This window comes from Papio anubis, chromosome 13 (genome assembly GCF_008728515.1).
Source record: "Papio anubis isolate 15944 chromosome 13, Panubis1.0, whole genome shotgun sequence".
NCBI lineage: Eukaryota > Metazoa > Chordata > Mammalia > Primates > Cercopithecidae > Papio > Papio anubis.
In genome coordinates this window covers 103,854,555-103,871,520 of record NC_044988.1, presented here as the reverse complement: position 1 = coordinate 103,871,520, position 16,966 = coordinate 103,854,555, and the positions used below count along the sequence as shown (strand labels likewise).

General features: G+C 55.1%; 1 long non-coding RNA gene across 4 annotated transcripts; it reads left to right on the top strand.

Annotated features, from left to right (window-relative positions):
* Positions 1–7,772: 7,772 nt before the first annotated feature.
* LOC103878073 lies at positions 7,773–14,902 on the top strand. Of its 4 annotated transcripts, none has more exons than XR_002517406.2 (3): positions 7,773–8,329; positions 8,412–11,541; positions 12,169–14,902. It is a non-coding gene; the product is annotated as an uncharacterized LOC103878073 (long non-coding RNA). The 4 variants fall into 4 exon arrangements; XR_002517404.2 differs by having other exon boundaries at positions 8,408–11,541; XR_002517407.2 differs by lacking the exon at positions 7,773–8,329 and having other exon boundaries at positions 8,340–9,102; positions 11,019–11,541.
* Positions 14,903–16,966: the final 2,064 nt, after the last annotated feature.

Below are 16,966 nucleotides of genomic sequence, written 5' to 3'. Positions count from 1 at the left end.
CGGCTGTCCCTGCTCTCTGCCTCCACCAGGGGCCAGCTCAGGGGCCATCATTTTGGGAATGACTCCTTCTCGCCTCTGGGGAGCATTCCTCCTTGGCCCTGCATTCCTCCGGGCCTCCGTGCTCCCATTCCCCGGCTCTCACCAGCCCCTGCGTCCAGCATCTATGAGTCTCTTGCACCTGACATGGTATGTTCTTTGAGGGGGATTTGGGGATATCCAAAATAGGTGAATTTCCACACCCAAGACAAAAAAAGCCTGACATTTGGGAGGGAGTGGGGCAGAACTGCGTAATCCATAACGACAGGCTCCCTGGCAGGAAGGCAGCGCTCACACACCACCGTGTAATGCACTTGCATTGAGAACTTTCAGGGCTGGAGGCACGTTCATACTTTCCTGTTTACAAATTGTCTCAGAGCGCGGTGGCACCCAAAATGCCCCCCTGCAAGACACAGGAGTGGATATTCAGAGAAAAGCCCTGAATTTCCATCAAGCCATAATTCAGTCTAGCAGGCCAATGACTTTACCCCTGACGAGACAGAAACCTGTCCAAGCACAATCAGGTGGGAACTATTCTGTAATCACAGGCTGTGATTACGGGCTGATTTCTTTGTAATCTCCCCTTAATGACATAGTAAAAAACAAGCGTTCAAATACCTGTTCTATGAGTCACCAGAAGACAAAATAATGACCTGACAGGTCCAGAATGGATTTGCTGTCTCCGGGTGAGTATTTGCTAGGGAAAATATTCCTCCAGGATGTTATATACCCAAGAAAAACGGTTCTACCCAGAGAGCAAATAAAATAACCAGGCTGCCATTAAATCTCCCGGATTCCAATAACCGAATGTATTGGCTGATGGTGGAACATCTGTGGATGAATTTTCTTTATTAAAAGTTTGGCGCAGAGTCAAAATCCGGCAGTTATTCGCAGTACTCAGAGGCTGGAGCAAGAGACTTCAGTTCTGTTTGCAGCTGGGTCTGAAATTCTCCTAGTTTCCAGAGGGTTTCTTTTCCTGAGGGAAGCCTGTGACTGGTGGTCCCACAGGGACCCACTGAATCCTCCCCTGGCTCCGTTAGAGCTGCAGGTGCTGAGGTAGCACTTGGTGGGGGGAACATAAGGTGTGGGCGGCTCTGCTCTCTGAACCAGTGAGTAGGAGGGGTTGGCTCTGGGTGGGGCGCTCTGTCTCCACGATGCTTGGGAAGTGCTGGGTGGACAGCCGGTGCCTGGCTTTGTCCTTGGAAGGGATCCCAAAATGAAAGGCACTGTTATTTCCAATAGCTGAACACTCTGGAACAGCCAACAGTCAGCAAGCCAGGTGACATCGGGGCAGGTACTGAGCACAAACGGGCCCATTGTCTCAGCCCGAGGGACTCTTCAACCCAGAAACCCTCAGGTCATCTAGTCATAGTCCATAAAACTGTGGAGTGTGAAAATGTTTTTTATTGGAGCGTTTCACCTAATTCCCTTTGAAAGCAGCAAGTGGGCCGGGCACGATGACTTATGCCTGTAATCCCAGCACTTCGGGAGGCTGAGGTGGGCAGATCACGAGGTCAGGAGTTCAAGACCAGCCTGACCAATATGGTGAAACCCGGTCTCTACTAAAAATACAAAAATTAGCCAGGTGTGGTGGCGTGTGCCTATAATCCCAGTCACTCAGGAGGCTGAGGCAGGAGAATTGCTTGAACCCGGGAGGTGAAGGTTGCAGTGAGCTGAGATTGTACCACTACACTCCAGCCTGGGCAAGAGAGCAAGACTCCAAAAAAAAAAAAAGAGAAAGAAAGAAAAAGGAAAGGAAGGAAGGAAGGAAGGAAGGAAGGAAGGAAGGAAGGAAGGAGAGCAAGTGATGGCTTGGAGCAGATAATACCTGAATGCCACACCCCCGGCAACCCTTGGACCTCACTGCCCCGTTGAAGAGGCGTCAGGCCCCGTGCTAGATGGAAAAAGGTCAGGATCTGAGACACCAGCAATTTCCCTGGGCCACTGGGCTTCCGACCCAGAATCCACAAGATGAGCACAGCCCAACATGGAGAAGGGTCTAGAACAGCAGTTGAAGCTTAGAGATTTGGGACAGCAGACAGTTCCTGGTGCTCAAGGGGGACCCTGGTGCTCAAGGGGGACCAGGAGGCAGAGGAATTGGGTCAGGTCCTGGTCCAGCCTCCTATAATGTCTGGCCAGTGAGTAACTTTGTGTCTGTTTCCACCCTCAGGGGTGTGGGGTGGGAGGGAGCCATCGTTCAGGGCAGCGGGGAGGACTGACTGTTTTCTGCGAACTTTCAGTTCTATCTTCTGCCCACTGTTTTCTATTCAGTTGCTGGTCTTTACTTTCTCAAATTTTAGGAGTTCTTTCTACGTGCGGAAAGTCAGCCTTTGTGATTCTGTGGTCTGAGGTACACGTATTGTCTGGTCTGTCATTTGTCTCCTGATGTTGGTTATGTGTTGTGTGTGTGTGTTGTGTGTGTCTCTGTGTGTGTATTTTTTAGTGTAGTTATTCATCATCCTTGTCATGCTCATGGCTTCGGGGTTGGAGTTAGGGCCATCTTCCCCAAGGTGATCCCTACTCCTCTTGGTTCTTGCAAAGTCTTGCCTGTTTACCCTGGGGCTGTCCATGTCCTGGCTTTGATAGTGTGAAGTGTGGAGCCAGTTCCATCTTCTTCCAAAGGCTGCTCCTTGGCCCCAATGCTATTTGTTAAATGGCCCAACGTTCTCCCCTGGACCCTTTGTCCTGGGGGAGGTCCATCCCTGGGCCCTCCTCTCCCTGGGTCTGTGCTGGCCTCTGTGTCCAGAAGGCAAAAGGACCCATTGACTCACCTGGGCAGCGGCTTTTTCACGGGCAACCACTTTGAGAACTTCCTATATGGTTTTTTAATTGTTAATTTTTTAAATTATTTTTTATTTTTATTATTATTTTTTGAGATAGGGTCTTGCTCTGTCGCCCAGACTGGAGTGCAGTGGTGCGATCCCAGCTCACTGCAACCTCCACCTCTTGGGTTCAAGAAATTCTCCTGCTCCAGCCTCCTGAGTAGCTGGGATTACAGGCAAGCACCACCATGCCTGGTTAATTTTGTGTTTTTTTGTTTTTGTTTTTGTTTTTTTTCAGTACAGACGGGGTTTCACCATGTTGGCCAGGCTGGTCTTAAACTCCTGACCTCAAGTGATCCACCTGCTTCAGCCTCCCAAAGTGCTGGGATTACAGGTGTGAGCCACTGCACCCTGTCCCTGCATTGTTTTATAAAGTGATCTCTGAGTAGCTTATAAACCATGATGGCTGACCCCTGAGATTGTCAGGCCCTACTCCAGGAAGCATCCGGAAACCTGAGCACCATCGTTCGCCTTCACCAGTGTTGTTGGGTCAGTGAAGGCTGCAGTGACTTCGGGGTGCTGTGTCTCTCAGACACATTTCTTGGTTGCTCTGAACCAAGTGCCTAACTCCAGAGACTTTCCCAGGATTCTAAGACAAGGTGAGGTCTTGTCTTCGGAAGGATCTTTCAGGGAAACCCTCACCCCACGGGGTGCTGTGTGACCTCCATCTTACAGAAATAGACGCGGGGAGATTACGCGGCAGCCCAGTCCTACTGATGAGCCTCAGCTCCGGGGGCAAACCTGGGGCTGCCGAGCCTAGGCCCTGCTCTTTCCCGCCTTCAACTGGCCTGCTGGCACCTACGGCGCGTCCTCCAGCTGGTGAGTCACCGGCCACTTATTCATCACGCAGCAGGCAGCAGAAGGTGCCAGAATGGCGTGCCCTGCCAGGCTCTCTGCTGGTGAGTCACTGCTGCCAGCATGGAGTAGGGCAGCGGAGGGAGGTGAGGCTCTGGCCAGGGAAGGCCGAGCCAGCAGGCGGCACCACTTCTGCCTCTGCCCTCTCAGGAGAGGATGGCTGATGGGGGAGCTGGGCCTTTCCTTTCCTCTGTGCGCTCTCTATCCCTGTGCCCCACCACACACACACACGTGCACACCCACATGCATGCACGCATACACACACACATACATGCACACAGCACGCACGCCAGCTAATACCGAGCACCCTACCAGAGGCGGAGCAGCTGCGGGTTAACAAGCGGGCCTTGCAGACTCGCTTTGCTTCCTCTGGTTTAATCTCCTCCCTGGAAAACGGGAGTGGTAAGCCCGCCCTCCTGCTTCCCGGCAGACTTTGGCTCCCGTGTCCCACTGCTCCAGTCTGCCAGCCTGGCAGGAGGAGTAAAGCTGGGACATGAAGTCACTCAGACCTGGGCTGGAGCCTCCCATGCACGCCTGCTCTGGGCCGCGGTTTCCCCGCCCGACACCCGATGATACCAGTGCTCTTGTCACAGTGAGGGAGCTGTGCTGGGGAAGCAGGAGTCCGGTGCCTGCAGACGCCGCTCCCCATTCATGGAAGTGGCAGCCACGGCTCTTGCGACGGCTCTCCCAGGCCGGTGGGGACACCGGGCATCACATCAGATGACTTCAGGGGTCTCTTTGCTCCCTTTACCTGGAAAAGGCTTCAAAGTTGGACTCTTCCTGGCCTCGAGACAAAGCACCCTCTGGCCGGGTGCAAACCTCCGTCTCCTGTGCTCATGCAGTTGCACCCTCCAGGGACTCCCACAGCCCTTTGCTCTGCCTCTAAGGCGTTGTCATCCCTACTCAGCAAGTAGAGACATCGCGGCCCGGAAAGACTAGTTAACACCTGCCCAAGTTAGCACGGTAAAGGAGAGATGGGCCTGAGATGGAACCCAAGTCCCCTGACACCCAGCCTCCGGCTGTTGCCCAAGAGCCATGTTTGGAGAAATTGGTGTGATATCAAGGAACTGCCTTCGAATGGGACACAGTTTTCAGAATTGCTGGGGGACAGGAGCCCACTCCTCCAGAAGTCACTCTCTTCCTTCCCGAGTCAGACCCAGGAGGTTGGGCTGTAGCAACACCGGAGGTTCCAGCAGCTGACTCTGTGAAAAGAAACAGCAGTTTCCTTGTTGATCTCTTCCTTCCCACTATGGGCTGGAAAATAAGGTCACCAAGAATGATGTTGTTGCTGCGCGTTTCTCGTTGTTTCAGTTTTGCTTATTGAATTGTTATTCCTGGAGGACCCCAGCCTCACGGCCATCACTCCACCCCTAAACAGTTTCTTGTTTCAAGGACATCAGTGGCTCATCCAGATTCCATGAAAAGTGCCTTCTCTGACTAGTGCCTCCTGCACTGACCCTTCCGCTGTCCCCAGTGCGGCAGAGCCTGAAAGGTGGTCAGCTGTCCGTCCACCAGCATCAGTGGCTCATCCAGATTCCAGCCTCCCCATTTCTGTAATTAGCGGGATGGGCTCTCCTATCAGCCCCCAGGCTGTTTGTCTCGCTTAGGATGGCTCTTGTTGTCCCTGTTAAATTGGCTGTGGCAGGCCATAATAAAGAAGGAAAACAGTGGCTGCATCAGGTCATTCCAAGAAGCTGACATTAGCTCCAGAAGCGCTGGGAAAGCAGAGATTTAATTAAACTTTTACTGCGGCCCGTCGGCTCCCGGCCCGTGAATTCTGGAGCTGGGCTGAGGTTTGGAGAAGACTGACAGCCAGATGAGCTTCCCTGGGGTCCCTCCCACCAGGAGGCTGTCAGTCTGCACTGGTCCCAGGCAGGCCAGGGGAGCGTGGCCCTGCGGGGTTACCCTGAAGCCCAGCTCTGCAGAAGCTTAATGATCGCACAGCTCCATGCTGAAGGCTCAAACCAGACACCCCAGCCTCAAGGGGCTCTGAGTCTAGCACAGAAGACAGAGACAGGGACAGACAATTCCAGAAGGTGTTCTCGAGTCTCCAGTTCTTGGATATGAAACCAACAGCTAATTTAGCCCATTCAAGTGCAATAAAATCACAGACAAATGTAGGCGGCCTCTTTGGGCCCTTACCAATTCTTTATATACAGGCTGAGATTAATCTAAAAGGTGATTTTCTGGATAAAACCGTGCGATTCTTAGACCCCTTCACCTTCCCTTGCTCCTCTCACTAGCACAGGCTTTTGGGGAAGCCATTTTCCTCAAAGGAAGCAAAAAGAAACGCACAAGTTTAACGCCAAGAGAGTTTCTGTAGACACTGAGGTGGGGTGAGGGCTGGGGATACTGGGGATCCCGTCAGAGTCCCTGCTCCAGCACTGGCTGCTGTGTGTCCCTTAATGGGCCTTAGGTTTCAAATTTGTAAAACGGGATTCACATAGGACCCACCTCTGGGGACCATTGAGAGCAGGCCCTGAGCCAACCCTGAAAAAGCAAAACGGCTGGGGGTGACACAGGATCCCGGGACTGGGACAGTGAGGTGGGGACAATACGGTACCGGGGCTGGGGCAGTGGGATGGGGATAGCAGGGGTGTAACACAAAGTCCCTGGGCTGGGACAGTGGGGTGGGGATGGTGGGAGGTGACATGGGGTGCTTGGGCTGGGGCAGTGGGCATGGAGGACAGGGGCCTTGACTGGTGGGCACCAAGGTTCCGTGGGGATGGTGGCGGGAATGCAGGGGCAGTGAGGTGCGGGCCTGGGGGCTGCTGACCACTCGCGGCTCCTCGTTACCTCCACTTGCTGAGCGTGGGGTGCTGCGCTGCAAGCTGAGCCCCTGTGTTCATGACCTCCTCTCATCACTACAGCAAGCGCCATTTCTCATATTGGAAAACTAAGGCTGGGAGTAGTCAGGTGACTTCCACTGGGCCTCAGAAGGCCAGGCAGGTTGTGCCTAACCACCTCGCTATGCCCTTGGTCAAGGCTCTGTCCACATCCCAGCCAGGCAGCTCAGGTGCTGGCTCCATTGTGAGGTCTCAAGGCCACACGTAGGGGAGGGACTGCCGCTGTCCGACGGGCTGCACTTGCTGTCCCTGGCTGGGCCTGCTCTGGGACACTGATGGGCTGGCAGCTGTTCCATCTGCAGGTGAGCTCAGGTCCCTCCCAAGCACTGTCTACAGGTGTTACCTGTGGAGAGTCTTGACTATGAGTTGTCCAGGTTCTTGGCGTTTTGAACAAAGAATTGGACACAATACACAAACAAAGCAACAAAGAATGAAGCAGGGAAAGCACAGATGTATTGAAATGAAAGTACATGAGTGGGAGTGGGCTGGAGCAAGTGGCTCAAACGGGACAGGTTACAGAGTTTTCTGGGTGTAAATATCATCTAGAGGTTTCCCATTGGTTACTTGGTTACACCCTATGTAAATGAAGTAGTGGCCTGAGACCAGTCTGATTGGTTACAGGAGGCAACCAATCAGAGGCTGAAGGGAACTTACCAGGTTACACCCTTATGCAAATGAAGACTTGGCTGGCGGCCAGTCTGATTGGTTGTGGGAGGGGATCAATCAGAGGTACTTTCCATTTTCCCTCTGCCAGGCAGTGCAAAGTTGGGAGTTGCAAAGGAAGTGGCCTCTGATGGTTTTGTTACTTGGGCATGGAGGTGTGGGGTTTTCCTTTTAATTTAGTTCTAGGAAGTCAGTGTGACTCAGTCTTAGGTTCCCTGCCCCCTGCCTCACAGGAGCTCACTCCTGAGTGTCTGTTGCGCCCTGTAGAAGACTCCAGGCTAGATGGGAGTCCCTATGGTCCTGCTGGCCTCTGCTGGTCCCGGGGACCGCCCCGTGCCTGCACACGTTAAGGTTCTCAGTCTGTGTGTGTTGAATACACGAAGGACGGTGCACACCTCCCACCGTGAAGCATTGTGAAGGCATGCGAGGCAGGGATGGACCTTCAGAAGCAAACTGAGGTCTGGAGACAGCCAGTGCCCGGCTTCTGGCACCTTCCGGTCATCGTTCCAATTCAACAACCATTTCCAGAGCTCCTTGGAGGTTCGCAGCAAGCTGAGCTGGTGAGACTGTGAAGAGGTGGCTCGCTCGCCCTCCCTCGAGGCAGAGCCTGGCCTGGTTCTGGCTCTTGTCCTCACCTGGATGCTCTGTTTTTGGAATGAGAGCTGCTCCATGTGCCCTGGACATTCGGCTGCAATTCTCGGAGGCACAGAATGGATTCTCCTTTCTGCTTCTCGGAACTGAGACTTGGGCCATGATGTGAAAGGAGGAGAAGTGCCCGGGAAGCCCCGAATTCCTGACATGGGAAACCTTTGGGGGACATGGAGGCTGGCCCTGAAACCCTCTTGTCTTTTGAAATCGTCCACAGCCCCTCATCAGGGACAAGGAGGAGGAAGCCAGCACCTCCTGTCTGCTCGCTGACCCCCAGCCTGGCCCTGCAGACTCTCCCTCCCATGTCTAGGCAGTTGGAGAAGAAGCAATTTGGTGCATGTGAATGATTCAGAGCAGTCAAAGTGAAAGGAAGGACTGAGGCAACCCGTCTAGAAACAGCCAGTAAAGAGATCCCAGCTCGAAACCACTCGTAAGGTTGATCTTGAAAACAAATTAGCGGTGAGTTAAGGAAAACATTATTTGATTACATGCAACCAGTTGTTTCAAGAACAATACTCATCCATCGTTTTTCTCCAGACAGGTTTCTGGAGAATCCTATGCTCTTCTGCAGGCTTTTCGATTACTGGCCTGCTGATGTTCACCTCTGGCAACCCCGCTTCATCACTGACTCCAGGGACCAAAGGACCTTGGGACTCCCTCATGGTCCTGTCCCAGCCACACGTCCGGCCGACTCAGCACGAGTGCACAGTAACTCCCTGTGGAGGTCAGGAAGTTGCATCTCTAATGATCTCACAGGAGCACCTCCTACATGCCCCGACACTAACCACAGCCCGTGCTCCAGACCCCAAGCCATGGGAATGCCCGAGCCAGGGCTCTCCACCACCCTGCTCAGGCCCTGCCGCGAGGCGCATCGCATGCCTGGTTGGGACTGTGCACATCCCTTTATTGGAAAATTATCCCAAATATGGTGCTGCTGGTTTGGGGCCATCTCCAAAGACATCGCACGCTTAGCCTTAGCTGTGAAGGTTCATGTTCACCCCTAGACAGGGCACTTCCTGCGGAAAAAGTGGGGGCAGAGCAATTGTGCAGATAACAGGCAAACCAGGCAAAGACTTTGGGAGTCTAGAATTTTCCCCTGCAGGCAAGGCGGGGTGTGGGCACGGGGCCTGGGGCCGGGCAGCACCGGACATCGAGGCGTCTCAGAGAACAAGATGCACCATCATGATGAGGAGAATCTTTCCTGGCTTCTTGTCATCACACAAGCGTGAGAGGTGAGAGACGGGACGGCACGCGAGGAGGTGGAGTGTAGGTTGGAGCGGCCTGCCTGGGACTGGACTGCCGAGGCCCATGGTTGTCTCCACATGGCTTCCCCTTCTGGGTGGCTGGGTCACTGTTGAAAGGTCTAAGGCCCTTCCCTTCCGCCACTCTGTGTCCTGTTCATGGGACTCCTGCCGTGTAGAAGGTCCTGGGCAGGAGCTGTCTGCCCAGCACAGGGAAGAAGGAGCTCCTGCCCTTGTAAATGGCCAGGGGGCCCCATGGTTCTGTGGCTGCTGGGCTGGGCTGACGGCTGGTGGATCGGGGCCATAGGTATCCGCTCATCCACTCTTCAGCTCCGTTAACCAAATAACCACGCGTCACCCTTTGTTGCTGATGCCGTTTTGGACCTGGGAACATGGTGGTGACCAAGACAGCAAGGCCTGGGCCTCACGTGCGGGAGGGGGAGTGGAACGGGCAGGTCAGTGGATGACAATGTCAGGGGTGATGAGTGACAGGAAAGCAGTGGCAGGGAGAGGTTGATGGTGCTGGAGAGAGGAGGCAGCTGCAGGAGAAGCATCCTCGGGACGTCACCAGGGAGTGAGTCCAAGAAGAGTCGGTCCCTGCAAGACGTCGCCCAAGCGAGACTAGCAGGACAGAGCAGAGGTGATAATGGGCGTTCAGGGCCTGAGGGGCGTGCCTTTCCATCTGCTCTGACTTCACAGTGAAGCATGTGTCGAGGTCAGGGTCAGGTGAAGGGGAGGGGCCGGGCATGTAGGAGGGCTTGCGGGGAGCAGGTGTAAGCCCGTTGGTTTGAAGGGTTTCCCACCTAGGGCTGCACAGGGTGGGCAGTTCCTGCCAGTCAACAGAGGAAGGGAGCGAGGGGGTCAGGGAGAGGGTGCTGTGCGAGTGGGAGTGAGGGGCACTATCTCGGGGGCCATGGAAATCCAGTGGGGCAGGCAGAGGTGGGCAAAGGCAAGGGGCAGGCAGGAGTTAAGAATGAGAATGTGGCTGCAGTCAGGAAGTGAGGTCTCTGTGCAGCCAGGGACTGGAGCACTCCATCAGGCGAGCTAGAGAGAAGGGGGCTTGGAATGAGGATTCGGGAGGAGGAGCTGCTGCCAGGGCTGACAGGGTCAAGGGCATGGCCCACCAGGAGGGTGGCTTGGGTGGGGGACAAGCTGGTAGGTAGGGCCAAGGAGCTGAGAGGTCACACTGGGATCAGGGCCGGATGAGGCTACACGGGAGGGAGCTGACCCACAGGACCAGGACAGAAGGCTTGGAGGAGGTGAGCAGAGGAGCTGGGGCTTTGCAGGGGATGAGGAGAGAGGGCTCGACCATATGGACAAGGGAGGAACCACTCATGGGGGTGGAAAACAGCCTTCCCTGGGGAGAGTGCGGGAGCAAGGCCTCACCTCTCCACACAGCCAGGTGCCGGAGGGCCCTCGAAAGGGGGGTGTTCGTGGGTGCAGATTTGCACAGAAGGGCCTCACAGCAAGGTACGGGGAGGGCGAGTGGGTTCAGGTGGGAGCAGTGTGCATGGGGCAGGGGTCTCATGGAGACCCCAGGGAAGCGAGGGTCAGAGCCACGCCCTCTTGCCCATGTGGGCTCCATGCAGAGCCTGCAGGAAGCCGTGCTGATGCCAAGCCTGAATGCCTTCCCTCCTCGCCACTCTGCCCGTGCTGCCCCTCAAGGGCTGGACTTAGTTCAGGAGACTCAGAGTCTACATCAGAGCTGTGTGTTCAACTCAGTCCGCATCTGTCCGTCCCTCCCTCACCCATCCGGCATGGACTCAGAACCTAGCAGGTGCCAGGCCTCATACCCACTATCAGCATGCCAGGGGTGCAGGGAATCTGCAACTGAGAATAACCTTCTGCCAAGCCAGGTATACCCGGGATGGCCCATGCTGGCCACCTCTGTTTGGTATCGCTTGCAGCCTTTGCTTCTAAAGGAGACAGGATGAACCTTCAGCCTTAAGACTTGGAGCCACTAGGGTGGCAGGTGCAGAGAGGAGGGCTGAACTCCGTGCAGGGAAGAGCCTTCTAAGCATGGTGAGCTCCCCATTACTGGTGGTAGGGAAGCAGAGGGAGGAAGCCACGTCCATTCCCTCCTCCAGGGAGTGGGAATCCGTGTCCCTCAGCAGCCTCTGCCCACTGAGTTTCATTAATGGGCAATCTGCCAGGCCGCGGCACGCCCCTGGGGAGCAGGCACCAGCCGAGCCAGGGTAATTTCTCCAGCACCGCTCAGAGGCACCGCCCCGCCCCAGACCATCTGTTTGCGCGCAGCTCCGGATCGTTTTTCAACACATCAGCACGACCGAGAAAGCTCTCTGGCTCCGGACCACCCCGCCCAGCTCCCGCAGAGCAGAGCTCACCCCAAGGATGGCATTTCAGCGCCTTCTCAACGTCAGCAGAATATGATTTTATTGATTGGAGGCACTGGGCTTGTCGATTTCCTATGTGAGGAAAAGCATGCGTTTTCCTGTCTCTTTCTGAAGCCAGTCGTAAAATAGATTGTGCGTCTAAAAGGGCCACATAAAACACTGGCCACAGTGAGCTTCATGGAATTCGCTGACTGCAGAATCAGGGAGATGAGTTTCGGAGAAGCCTTGTTCTCCCTTTCTGGATATAAAATGGTTGACTTCTAAACTGGGAGAGAAGTCAGCCCAAATGTCCCTGAGGCTGCCAGAGGACACGGGGACAGAGGCCCTGAGAGGGGAGGTTGGGTTTTCTAAGAGGCACTTGCTAGGGAAAGGGCAAAGATGCCAACCCCATGCTGGCCTGGCCCTGAGCCTCAGGGCTCGGGAAGCACCTTCTTTCTGCTGGGGAAGCAGTAGAGCCCAGTGCTGGCGTTCCCAAACATCCTCACAGCCACCTTCCAGATACGCCATTTCCAGGGACCACCCATGCTATTTACTTAGTTTTAGAAAGAGAATCCCCCCACCCTATTTTGTAGCCGCATTTAGCAACAGTATCTCTATCGAACCCATGGTTTGATGGGCAGGCTATATTTTTTTCTGATACTTCACAGTAAATGGTAGTAGATTAATTCCTCCAGGTCTCATCCTCTCCTCTCTCTTCCATAAGGTGCCGCAGGGATCCAGGCATCTCCATCTGTGAACCTCCAGGGTCTCTGCAGAAGAGGAAGGCTCCGCCCACACTTCCTTGGCTAGAGTCGGTCATGTGGCCACAGCCTAGTGCAAGGGAGGCTGGGAGGTGTGGTTTCGGGATACCAGGGAAGCAGGAAATGAGAAGAGAAAGGGACCCCTTTCTGACATTATTAAAATAACAAATGCATCTCTGCATACCTCTGGGGCCACATCTGGGAAAGGCTGACTTTGCAGAGAGGCCAGCATGCAAGGTGCTGGGTGACCTTGGGCAGGTGACTTACCCACTCTGAGCTCAAGTCTTTGCCATGCATGTGGAGAGGCTCACTGGCGTTTCTGAGCTGGGAAGATTCAAAGCACAGCCCGCCCAGCACCTGGCCCAGGGCAGAGCCTGCTGTGAGCTCATTTTGCCCCCATCCCTGCACACCGTGTTGCAGACACCAAGGGCATGGCCCTGTCAGGTGCCCTGTCTTAATTCCTTTATAAAAGGAGAGGGCTGGCTGGGTGACTGTTTCCAACCCAACACCCATAAAGCAGATAAACGGGCAGACACGAGTGACTTTCTTAAGGACACAGCCAGCTTGTTGTGGGCCCTGTCTGGGGTGATGGCATCCCTGCGGGCCACAGGCCGTGGGCCCCATCGCCTTCAAGCCTGCAAGCTGGCTGCCACAGCTCACCTACTGCGGGGGCACACTGAGGGGCTTCAGGTCCCTCATCCAGGACACAGGGAGGACAGGGACGGCCAGGGAGGGTTCCAGGTGGGGAGAGGCCACGCTACTGTTTTTCGGAAGACAGGTCCAGGCTGATGACAGGTCCGGACTGATGGGGAGCAGCTGTGAAGCAGGCTGTTTGCATCGTCATAGTCTCCACTCTGGAAAACCAAAATCCCGTGACTCGCTGAATTCAAACCCGGGAAGGCTGAGCTAGAGCCAGAATTGGGGTCTCCCCTCTGGGCCAAGTCTGACCGAGAAGCTGGGAGGCCTGTGGCTGGTGCCCAGCCATTCACTTGGTGGTTGGGGGCTCTCAGCAGCAGCCAGGCCAGGCTCCCACCTCTGTTTCTGCCGAAGAATAGCAAACACGATTCCTCAGACCAGAAAGAGGTGGAGACAGGGATGCGGCTCAGACCAGGACCGGGACCCTGACAGAGGATCCCAAGCAGAGAGCAGGGCAGTGGTGCCAGGGAGGCAGGCCGGCTAGCCACACCTCTGATACAGGCCGCAGAGCTCGGCTGCTCTCGCCTTTGGGAAGGCCTCCACCACGGCTTTGGCAGTGCTGACACTGAAACCTGTCAGCTGTTTCATCTGGACGTATGATTTAGCGCTTATCGATGGCAGGAGAAGCAGGGAGTGACCATGTATGTTAACACATAATCTATTGCACACCCATATTTCTGTTCTACAGTCAGTGACGATGGGGAGACTCACTCCCTCTTATCAGGCAGTGGCACCTTCAAGACATCGGCCCCGCCTTGGAGCCGAGCCCAGGTGGGCTTTATTCAAGAACCTCCCCAACCCCCGTGCTGTTCGCAGGCTGAGCTGAAGCTAGGATGATAGGATTCAGCTGGGTCAGCACTGGCAGAAGCACCTGTGACTGTGGCAGACAGAAAGATGCCACATCCTCTTCCCCAGAACCTGTGAATGTTCCTATCTAAAGAGGCTTTGCAGTTGAGCCAAAGTTAAGGATTTCATGGAAAGGGGAGATGATTCTGGATCATCTGCACAGGCCCTATGGAAGCTCAAGGGTCCTTATAAAAGGGAGTTAGGAGGCTCAGAGTCAGAGGGAAGACATGAGGACCGGCCTGGGAGTTGGAGGCGAGAAGATGCTGCCGACCTTAAAGAGAGGGAGGAAATGAGGGGAGGGAGCCCTTGGCCTCTGACCTCTGCCTCCAGGTAAGTTAGTCAGAGACCCCTGCCATCCACAGAAGACAAGAGGCAGCCCCATGGGCTCCAGTTGCTCTTTGGTGAAGCCCAGCAGGGATAAGAGAGGCAGTGACCTGGACACCCTGGAGAACCCACACCTTTTAGGCTTGAGCCTAGGGTGGATCCACAGCATGCTGGTGACCTTGGTTGTTAACTTCCAGCCACGGGGATGGAGGCTCCCACTGGGAGCAGGGAAGGAGGAAGGAACAAGGGGGAGGGACCTGAGGCCATCTGTGACCCTGCTCTAGCGGGGAGCCCACAGGAGCAAGGTCTGTGGACAGGGACCCGCCCTGGCCCTGTGGGGGGCCCTAGAGCTGCCAGAAACTACCCCAAAATCCCTTTTCTAACCCCATGAGCTAATTTTCCGAAGGATTTGGCTAAAAGACGCCTGGGGGGTTGTGACAAATTTAGACCTCGCACAAAAGTGCTGAGTCACGCTTTGCCTGTTTGGAAAACATCGAGCTAATTAAGTTACTGTTGGAGGCAGAGGCTGCAGCAGGAGGAGGCAGTGGAAAAATCCTCTGTGATGCTCGGCTCCACTCAGCTCAGAGAAACGTGCACCACCGGGGAGGTGACCCCACGTGCTGGGCTGTCAGCAGCCAGAGCCTGGCTGGCAGAGCTGTACGAAGAGGACTTGGGGAGCCCAGGCACACCTCGTGGTATAGATAGGATGACCTCACTGAGGCCCAGAGGAGGGAGGAGCCTGGTCCACACGGGGGAAGAAGAGGCAGAATCTGGAGAACTCAGCTGTCCCTGGAGTGTGAGTCAAGCCCTCCTTCTCTGAAGGGACTCTTAGCACCCCCACCCCCACAACACCACCCCTGCCTCCTTCCCTCACCCAACGTCTGGGGAACCTCTCTGAGCCAGGGGATTTGGCTGCACTCAAACAGCAAGCGAGACAAACATGGTCCCTGTGCTTCGGAGCTTACAGTCTGGCCACGAAGACACCCTGGGAGCAGCCGCAGCTGCTGCGTGTTAATGAAGGTGGAGGGTGAAACTGACGACACAGGAATGGAGAATGTGAGCTCAGATGAGGCAGGCAGGGATGGTTAGAGCCCTGATTGGAACAAAGGAACGAACATTTGACTTTGAACTAATTGCTTAACAAAGATCTGCTGACCCCCATTCTGGGAAGAATGACTACAATGGGTGGGCCTAAGGACAGACCAAACTCATCCCAGCCCCCAAAGAGCTCAAGTCCAGGGGGACAGGAACAAGGGGGAGGGATCTGAGGCCATCTGTGACCCTGCTCTGGGGGGAGCCCACAGGAGCAAGGTCTGTGGACAGGGACCCGCCCTGGCCCTGTGGGGGGCCCTAGAGCTACCAGAAACCACCCCAAAATCCTTTTTCTAACCCCATGAGCTAATTTCCTGAAGGATTTGGCTAAAAGACGCCTGGGGGGTTGTGACAAATTTCAGATGAGAAATAAACAGGATGAGACAGGGAGACTGAGCCAGCTTCCCCAGCTCCTGTGCTGCATCGAGTCCTCTGCCCTCCAGGTCTCACCCCCTACTCCCTCCTACCAGCCCAGGACCCCGAGGCTCTGAGAAGTGAGTGGGTCCACCCAGACCCCACCTCTTGGCCCTGCTCCTGCAGGTTCTCTCAGCCCCTTTTGAGAGCAGATGCTTGGGTTACCAGCCGTGAGTGGAGGGGCCCACGGCAATGCCGTGATGACTTCATACCCTGAGAGCCCCTCTGTGCCTGGAAACCGCTCCCTCCACAGCTGACTCACCAGGAAGCAATTGTGGGGTCTGATCTTCACTGTGGAGGGGTGTAGGGTAGAACTGACTGTTAATGGAAGTCCTTGAGAGGCTGGGCTGGATCTGGAGCCCAGAATTTTACCTGATCTCAAGCCAGTGATGGAGTTCAGGCAAGAAGACACGCTTGCCTCAAATACTTCTCCTTGGTGAAGTCCGAACCCCCTCCTTGGGGGACAGAACCTCTTATTCAGTTTTGGGGTGGGAGAGTCACCCCAGGACTTATACTGACATTGCAGGCATGTGCAGAGGCCCTGTATGGAACCCTTTCCTGAGGATGGGTTTGCATGGAAGTGGCAGGCAGGACCCCAAAGCAGTTGGGTACACAGACCGCCCACCTCCCTTGCCACAAGGATACCCGGGTTCATTCCCTCCACACTCTCCTTCCCAGACTCCAACCATTCTCAGGCTGAATGCCTTGCTCTGAACACCAGGCCTTGGCTCAGGCTGTTCCCTCTCCTGGGACAGCGTTGTCCACTCCAGGCTGCCCAACTCAGAAGCAAGGTCACATCCACGGAGACACTCTCTCTGTGAAGAGTAGGCTTCCTGTGGGCAGCCCAGGGGTGGTTTGACAGTTCAGCTACCAGGACAAAGAGCCTTCCAGCGTCTGCTCTGCCACCTCCAGATGTGGCTTTTGTCTTCATGGCCCAGGATGGCAGCTGAAGCTCAAGCCACCACATCTCTGTTCCAGGAAGGATGGGGCAAAGAAGAGAGTCACAAATTGCCTTTTAGGGATGGTATCCAGAGGCTGTCATGTGACACTTCTGCATATCCTATTTGTCAATACTAAGTCACATGACTACCTACTGCTGCAAGGGAGGCTGGGAAATATAGTCTTTATACTGGGTGGTCAAGAGGCCAGCCACAACCCCTGGATTTTGTAACTGAGGAAGAAGAGGAAGAGGTGAACAGTTGTCTGCCCCAGCCTTCCCACACCCTGTCATATTAGGTCAGCGTCCCTGTCACATGGTCAGACAGAGCTCACACCAGACTTGAGCAGGGCCCAGCCAGTGGGCAGATAGAGCCTGGAACCAGGCAGGGGAAGGAGGGAGGCATCACACACATGCCATTCCCACCCAGTCCCCTCCATGCTTCTGGGCTT